This window comes from Colias croceus, chromosome 21, assembly GCF_905220415.1.
Source record: "Colias croceus chromosome 21, ilColCroc2.1".
NCBI classification, from domain to species: domain Eukaryota; kingdom Metazoa; phylum Arthropoda; class Insecta; order Lepidoptera; family Pieridae; genus Colias; species Colias croceus.
The window spans coordinates 6,016,841-6,026,126 of record NC_059557.1 but is presented as its reverse complement, the minus strand read 5'-3'; positions in this window follow the sequence as shown (position 1 = coordinate 6,026,126).

The following is a 9,286-nucleotide window of genomic DNA, read 5'->3' as shown; positions in this document are numbered from 1 at the left end:
AGATAACTCCCTACTTTCTATTAACACCATAAAGTAAATCGTAAAAGAATAAAATTATCATATTGCTGGAAGCTTAGACCGCTAGTGAAACCACAGGGCAAAGCTACTACCTAGTACATACCTAGTAGCACAGACTTATATTATTATACTACGTATACAACTAGTAGGTATGTATAAAGTTAGTTAGTAGCACAGACTATTAATATTAAACTATGTATACAATTATTAGGTACATATAATTAACGTATATAATAAGTAACTATTAAATTTTTCATTGACGTTAGGAAAACCTATCTCACAGGAAGATAAAAAATTTCCTAGCTGTAAAATAAAATTATTATATTGCGGCAACGAATATTTCCCGTGGGATTCTTACACGTATTCATTGTGTGAAATACCTACCTCGTTAAATAAAGAATAGAGAACGTGTGTGCCAAGCACACGTGTCAGAAGTGAAACTTCTTTGGCAAGATTCAAAGATGCCAAAATCGTCGCCTTATTCCTTGATGTGACGGTATGACCTTGAAATTTTACTCTCAACGCGCCTAAAGAAATGTCTTAGATTACAAAATAAAGTACAGATGGAGCATGACAACCGCCCGTCGCCCTTGTCAAAGAAAATACGAAATCAAAAACAAATACGTCGCTGCACCAGTGCTATAGCGCATATAGTGTCATGCAATACGTCAAAAAGGGTTTGCAATTTTAGTAAAAAAATGCCGTCTTGTGATAATAAAACGCTGTAAAATTTGTTCCCGAAAACAAAAAAAAAAAGATAAAACATCGTTTCACAGGTTTTCTGTAGATTATTTGACTGATTTATTTCTTTAAACGAATAATAATTTTACAGATATGAAGGAATACAAAACTTTAACGTATGTTGCCAGTATTTTGAAAATGAATTTGCCATTTTTATTGGTAAAACGGTAAAATGGTTAAAGGATCTTCAGGGTAATGCTGTTGGATTTTTCGATCGTGTAAGTGATTATTTGTATAGTGCACTAAAGGTTCATGATAATTATTAGATTATTTTAATAAGCATAATACATTATTTTGTTACTTTTATAAAGCTTAAAAACGTCATAGTCGTTTTCGCTAGCGATTTAATTTATGTGAACTCCATGATGGATATGATGAAAATAAAGTGTCCCGTATTCTCGACTAAAAACTACCGCTATTCGTATTCATATATTATGAAAAATAAAAAAATAATATAATTATTATAGTTAATATTGAAACTTTTTTTATGTAATTTATTTAATAAAAAATTTAATACAATTTTTTTGTCCATATATAACTTTAGTAGGCAGGTACTTTATGTAATAAAAGAATTTAAATAAAAATTAAAACTTAACTTCTCATTTATGTATATAACCTACGTCACTACCGCCACTAACATAATAATTCAGATCATTGCAATGAAACCTCACAACTCAAAATCGGTCCAACGGTTTATACTGCAGGGCGTGTCAAAGAAATATTATACATACATCCATAAACTCGAAAAACATAACCCTCTTTTTGCGTAGTCGGGGAAAAATTTGGGAATTTTTTCAATATCTGGCAACATTACACGCACACAGAAGCACCGTGTACGTAAAGTGCAGCGGCGAAATGACAGCACACATAGCTTTATTGAAAATGACGATAAATTATTCGGTTTAGTTCGGCAACGCTCCATCTGTCTTTTATTTTGTAATCTAAGAGAAATGTTATTTCAATAATAATTATTATTATTCTAATATGCTATACCTACAGGGTGTCCCACTATAATTGGTATACTAAGCGGGAAGGGACTTGTAGTTTTGCATACACTGATCACGTAAAAATGCTAAAATTTTTTTGCTAAATTTTTCCTTAAAATTCATGTTTTCTTCTCTAGCTTCGCACAGCCGGCATATTTATAACGATTAGCTAATGTGAGCATTTTGTCAATGAAAACATAAACGATAGCTCACGTTCGGGTGGCAAAGTTGGGCGGGTTGCTTGTTAGGGGTGTACACAAAGAGTTTTGAGAATTCATCTATTTGAAAAAAAAAATCGACCTGATCGATACCGACGGTGGGACACCCTGTATAAACGACTACCTCATAGATGCTACGTTTAAATAAATATAAATTAATTACCTACATACCTATAAAGTTGTTTGTACATCTTAATATATATAAATCTCGTGTCACAATGTTTGTCCTCAATGGACTCCTAAACCACTTAACCGATTATAATAAAATTCGCACACCATATGCAGTTTGATCCAACTTGAGAGATAGGATAGTTTAAATCTGAAATTGTTTTAGAGAAAGCGGGCGAAGCCGCAGGTGGTAAGCTAGTAATAATATAGATAAAAAAATTGAAATTTATTTTACTTTATGGCTCTATATCCTAACCATGAACTTCTAATTATAAATTAAAACAAATGGCGGTCTTATTACTAAGTAGCGATTTCTTCTAGACAGTTATTTTATTTAACATTTTTTACTTCAGCAAAGTCTATTCTAAGAAATGAGGAATGATTAATAACATTTGTACGTTTAATAAATGAAATTATTCTGCTTGTTTTAAATCCGTAGACTTTAATAAATTCTTTGAGACGTTGATGATGAGTAATGGAATGCGATATTAAGTTCTACAAGCTGGAATCATTTTTGGTGAATTAATTTTGATTATGTTTAATCTTTTTGTATTGAAATGGACTTTGGATTAAAATGTCTGTTCTACATTATCCATAGTAATATTATAAATGCGAAAGTAACTCTGTCTGTCTGTTACTTAATCACGCCTTAACTACTGAAATAATTTGAAATTTGGTATAGAGATATTTTGATATCCGAAAAAGGACATTGGATACTTTTTACCCCGGGAAATAGGATAGGTTTTATCCCGAAAATCCCACGGGAACGAGAACTATGCGGGTTTTTCTTTGACTGCGCGGGCGAAGCTGCGGGTGGAAAGCTAGTAATATAATATAAACTAGTTTATACTATAAGGGACCATATTTAAGTACGTACTAAGACTCTACAATTTAAATTAAAGTTATATCCAAAAGTAAAATGAGATAGATTAAATACAATAAATCTACTTAAACACAAAAGCATATAGGTATCTTCTTTTCCCCTTTCAAGTCATAAATTAGCAACCAAATTAATCGATACATTAAAATTTTCTTCAAAATTGAGTTTATGTATTTGCACGAATGTATTTACAAATTATATCCGTAAATGTTGTTTAATTCTTTAGAATAAAAATAAAATAGTGAAATATAGTTCAATCGCTAAAAATATGAAAAATATGAAAAATAAACAGATTTGATTTGATATAACATATCAAATCAAATCTGTTCTGTAAATAAGTATGTCAACTAGTGAAACTTAGGAATTCACAATGAAATGGCCTCGAGCTATATATGTTTGCTAATCGACTAACTTATCATACTGCTGTAAAACACACACACCCATCAAATTTCCCTTGAATGTATCACTCCATTTATGTAATTAGCTTTTACTGGTTAGGGCTGGCAAAAATGTTTTATGAAAAAAAAAAAGATACATAATATTATGTTATACTAGCTATCCACCCGCGGCATCGCTCGCGCAGAAGAAAGAAAAACTCGCATAGTTCCCGTTCCCGTGGGATTTCCGGGATAAAACCTATCCTATGTCCTTTCTCGGGTATCAAAATATCTCTATACCAAATTTCATGCAAATTGGTTCAGTAGTTAAGGGTGATTGAGTAACAGACAGACAGACAGACAGAGTTACTTTCGCATTTATAATATTAGTATGGATTAATGATATAGTAACTTACTGTTGGCATGATTATGGTCATTGAATTATCATTGTTGTTTTAAAGAAAACAATTGACGTAATTTAAAATCAAATGAATGGACAATAATAATTATGATCTCGTTTATTGTATGTCGTCGAGCCCGTTTTACATACTTTACGACTGCGACGTACCTACACGTATCTGTGAAGAAAATCTTAGAAATAAATAAATAAAATTATTCCACTTTATAAAATTGGGGTACATTCTCGGCCAGACTGGTATTCGTGTGATTTTAGAAACAATAGACAACAATTAAATACAAAAATTATTGGAAAAAATTGTAGAAAATTGTAATAATCTTTTTCTGTATAATTTAATCGCGCCAGAACAATGCTACAAAATGTCAGTGTTGTAGGGAGTTAAAATACTAAAGGCTCTATCTACGAGTTGACCTTTAAAAGTCACCTTCTCTGTACAGTCATAATAGAATGAAACGAAACATGACACGATTTTTTAAATGTTACATAATATCACTGGTAGTAAAAATAGCATAATTAACATCTAATGTAGGAATATATAAATATTATATTAATTCAAACTGAAATTCTCTACCTAACCACAAATGTTTAAAAATGTTTGCAAATAAATGAAAAATTTTGAAGAAGAAAAATAATAATATTGTTTTCTCATACGTATCAGACGATTATTTTATGTATAAACTTGCTTTTCGCCCGCGTCTTCGCCCGCATTTTCAAAGGAAAACCCGCATAGTTCCCGTTCCCGTGGGATTTCCGGGATAAAACCTATCCTATGATAGGATAAGTTACCCTCTATATGTATGCTAAATTTCATTATAATCGGTTCAGTTGTTTATGCGTGAAAACTTACATACATATACCTATACATAAATACATACAAACCTTTCCTATTTATATTATTAAGTCACATCTATGATGTGTCATGGCTAATGCTATCTTTGTATTTATTTTTGTCCCTCTTTTATACTGTTATGTACTTATTATAGGAGAAGTGGTTATGACATAAACTTTCCACCAAAAATATGTACACATTCCCCTAGTACACCCCTAAACGTCACGCCCACGCGCACGGTATCGTTGCATGGAAATCTGTAATTTTGGATAGCATGTTTCGCCAAGGACGCGATTTTGTTACTTTTATTAATGGTGTGTTAGCCCTGTATGATTACATCGTTAGTTACTTGGTTATTTTGGTGATTTTTTGTTAACTGTAAAAGCGAGCATTGGCCTTATAAATATTTTTTAGGACAATTTTTCACACACGGCACGATCTGATCCCATAATAAGCTTTCGCTTGAGTTATGGAAACCAGATGGCTGGTAAACATACTTATAATATAATTTAATAATAAAATAAATATTTATATACATATTCAACACCCAGACACAGAGCAAACATTTATGTTCATCACACAAATATTTGCCCCGGGTGGGAATCGAATCCACGACCTCTGGCTTGGAAGGTAGGGCCACTACCAACCAAGCCAATCGGTCAGTCAAATGGATGAACTTGTTGAATAATTATGGTTAGATAGAATCGGGAAATAGTGAATTTTCAAAGAACGGTTTATTCCAAAGATTACATTTTTTACAATTTTCAGTACTTGACTTTGACTCAGTTAATTAGATAAACATTGGCATTGGGAGAAAAAAGAACACCGTTTTCTTTGTTTTTGAGACAGTCTTTAATCTATAGTGGGTACCTAAATAAAAAACAATACATGTAAATTTCTATAAAATTATCAAAACATACAGTAAAATATTTAATCAATTTTGTGGGTCAGCTTACAAAAAACACAAAGATGGTCAAGTTAACGTCTATTCTAATTGAAATGCGTCAAAAAGTATGAAATTTTAACATTACAGCAACACAGCCAACTAAGTTTTAAAAACATTTAATTTGTAAATCTTTTATCGAAGTTGGTAAAGTAACAATGAGTCTGTAGAAAACTTTCGTTTCTTGAAGTGTACAAGAATGATAAACAAAAACATTTAATGATAAAATTTAAGATTCAGATTTTAAAGTGAGAACACAGTTTGAATGTTAACTAGTTTGGCTGAATCGTGATTCGCCTGTCTAAATATTTGAGTTAATTTTTCAGAAAATGTCGAGCAGCTTTTTCATATTTTTTTTGTGTTCATCATCATGTATTTATTATTTATTTACTTTTGAAGTGAAAATTTTTAGGTGCGTTGAAAGTAATACGTCATGTCATGGAGTAAGGCGATGATTTTGGTATCTTTGAATCTTGCCAAAGAAATTTCACTTCTGACGCCTGCACACTCGCTCTTTTTGAGATTTAGCATAAGAATGCATTTAAAAATTAACGGTCTTATCGCTACGTAGTGATTTTGAATTGCTATGTAGACAACAAAACGAACGGAGAGAAGATATACCTATTGTGGATACTATAATATATAGGTATAAATAAAAGGAATTAGCTAAATGCTATAACTTTTCTGAGTTTTATCTCATGGAGGATGCATGATAACATTTTTCTTCACCGCTTGGAGCTAGGACGATATAAATCAAGTGCAGGTAAATTGAAAAGGTTCAATTTGAATTTTTTGCATCCACGCCTAGAGGTCCGAGTTTCCAATTTAAACTGGTTTTAAAATAGCTCTTTTTCGTGTGTAGAACCTTAAACTGAAGTTTAAACTGTGTTACGTCAGATTGTAATCGTGGTCAGTGCTATGCAAGAAGTCAAGAATTACTAAATAATATCCGAAATTCTAGTTAGGTGCTTTGCGTATTTAAAAATGTGGCATTGAAATGCATGTTATTTTGCTATTATGTATTTTTTTTCAGTATGTATGTATTAGACTTAACCTTAATAACACAACAACACATTAATGTAAGTTTGTATCATTTTTTTTTTATTTACGCCATACTAATTTATAATGTTATTGTTGTCTGTTTTTGTGTGTTGAAATAAATGCTTCTTTCAAATAAATGCTTTCTTACTTACATTTTATCTAACATAATAAACAGGCTGCATGTATTTCAAACATTTACTTTTTTCCCTAGAAAGGTGCAATGCATAATAATATTGCATTAAATCGACTATAGTATGAAAAGTTTGTTCCGTTGATGGTGTCATACTATGTCAAGGCACACCCAAGTCTGCATACAATTTTATCTTTTTACCTTCTCCTCAAAGTTTTGAAAGCAAAGCGACCGGTTGCGCTATCAAATGTAAGCAGTCAATGAAATAGTTAAGTCTTCTTTTTGATTACAGAAAATAGTATTAATTCTATTGAAGTTAATAGAAATTTCAGGCTTGAAAATTTTGAGTGTAATGAAGTTATTAGTTCACAGAAACTCCCCATTATTTTTTGTTTGATTTGATTTAAGTTAAAACGATATTTATATTAATTAAAATACATTATTCTATTATTTTTCCTTCCACATTTACTACCATTTCGAAATCTTTTCATGCATAAAGACAGATGATAGTCTATTTTCACAGACTATAAAATTTCACAACTACCCCACAGTATTTTTAATAAAAACAGTTTTAAATTGAATCACTAAATCCTCTTAAATAAATTCACTAAGCTCCCAAAGCAGTATTTTAGCGTTCGCAATCCTGCTTCTGCTTGTAACTTAATTAAATGTTTTTAAAAAGCTAGTTTTGAGTTGTTTTAAAACTCGTTTGGCGGATTTCAATTATAAATGCTGTTGCATTGAAACATTCACTGAAGTCACTCGAATAAATGTAACGCGAGTTTTGATGGTCATTTATTTGAGTGACTTTTAGTTCTGAATTGAGTTGGTTTCTCTTGGGGTAGTAAATAATTATTATGTGTAGTATATTTTAGTGGTTATGGTGACTACGCTATGTATAATCAGTTTTTTTGTATTTGTACCTTGTTTATTAGGGTTTAAAAGTATTAAACTATATGTTTATAGTAGATATTAAGGTCTAGCTAGTACCTATGCTAGCTATGCAGTCACGAAATGTTACTCTTGGAAAATAGTTACGTATTAGTTTAAAAGTGTAGTTAGTTATTATCATAAATTTATACTATATGTGTAACTGAGCTTATTTAATAAATTGTCAATGAAAATAGTATTTCCCACATTACCTAGACACAATTTAACATATAATTTCATTTTGAGTAGATCTCAAGTACTATTAATTAAACCACTTTATATAAAGCACAATAATATGGCAAATTCGCATGTTTTCATGTAATTTTGTCCAGAATTCACTAGCTAACAGCGGCCATTATTTAAGTTGTACCATTTAACAAGACTATTACTTACATAAGATAAACGGACTGTTGTATTAAGGGATAACAAAATAAATAATAAAAACACAGATATTTGAGTGAAAATTAATTTATTTAAATGCTATTTTATGAAGATACATACTCAACTTATATCGATTATTAATCGATCGTGACTAAACCAAAAATGGAGCCTTACTTCTTCTTCCTAATAATAATTTAAGCGCGCAAAATTTGCAATCGCAACTAATAAACATAATATTATGTACAATGTACATAGTTAATTTCGTTTCGACTAACAGTACGATAATCTTCTAGGATTAAATTAAAAGATCACATTCTAATGTTAACTACATTTTTCTCCAAAAGTCAACTGATAATTTCTAACAAAGAAAAAGTAATAAATAACTTTCCACTATCCAGACACTATTTTACTTCCACAGAACTTTAAGTCCTATGGGAGTAAATTTCTCCTGCAAGGGAGAGAAATCAAGCTGAAAATCGTTGGTGTAGATATATTACTCCCTCAGGCATATTTACTGACACGATAGATTCCTGATTTTAAATTCATGCTGCATTTTTCTCGAAAGTTCTTTCATATATTTTCGTTTCTATTAAGGTTTTAAAAGCTCCGAATGATTGAGTAAACCAAGAGTAAACATACTTTATTATACACCAATTTAAGAATACAGGTAACATACTACTGTTATCCTGAAATTAATTAAAATTAAATAATTATACAGTTTTCTCTCCATAAGAACATCTTCGTACTTCAAGGAATATTATAAAAAAAATAATTAACGAAATCGGTTCAGCCGTTCTCGAGTTATGAGCTTACCAACACATTTTGCGATTCATTTTCATAAGTTTATATTATACTAGCGGTCCGCCCCGGCTTCGCCCGTGGTACTTACACAAAGGTAGCCTATGTTCTTTCTCTGGGTCTAAAGATTGTATATGCCAAATTTCATAAAAATCGGTTGAGAGGTTTAAGCGGAAAAGCGTAACAGACAGACAGAGTTACTTTCGCATTTATAATATTTTTATGTATTATATAATTATATTGCTACAAACCTCGTAAGGTTTTGCATCGCAAAATTGTGTTTTAAAGAAATGTGAAATTTTGTTTTATAATAAAAATAAAATAAAATAAATAAATAAAAATTAGTAGGGATATATCGAATACAGAGGGTGTTTTATCGCTAGCAGTGATCTCTTCCAGGCAACGATTAAATATTATATTATATACCA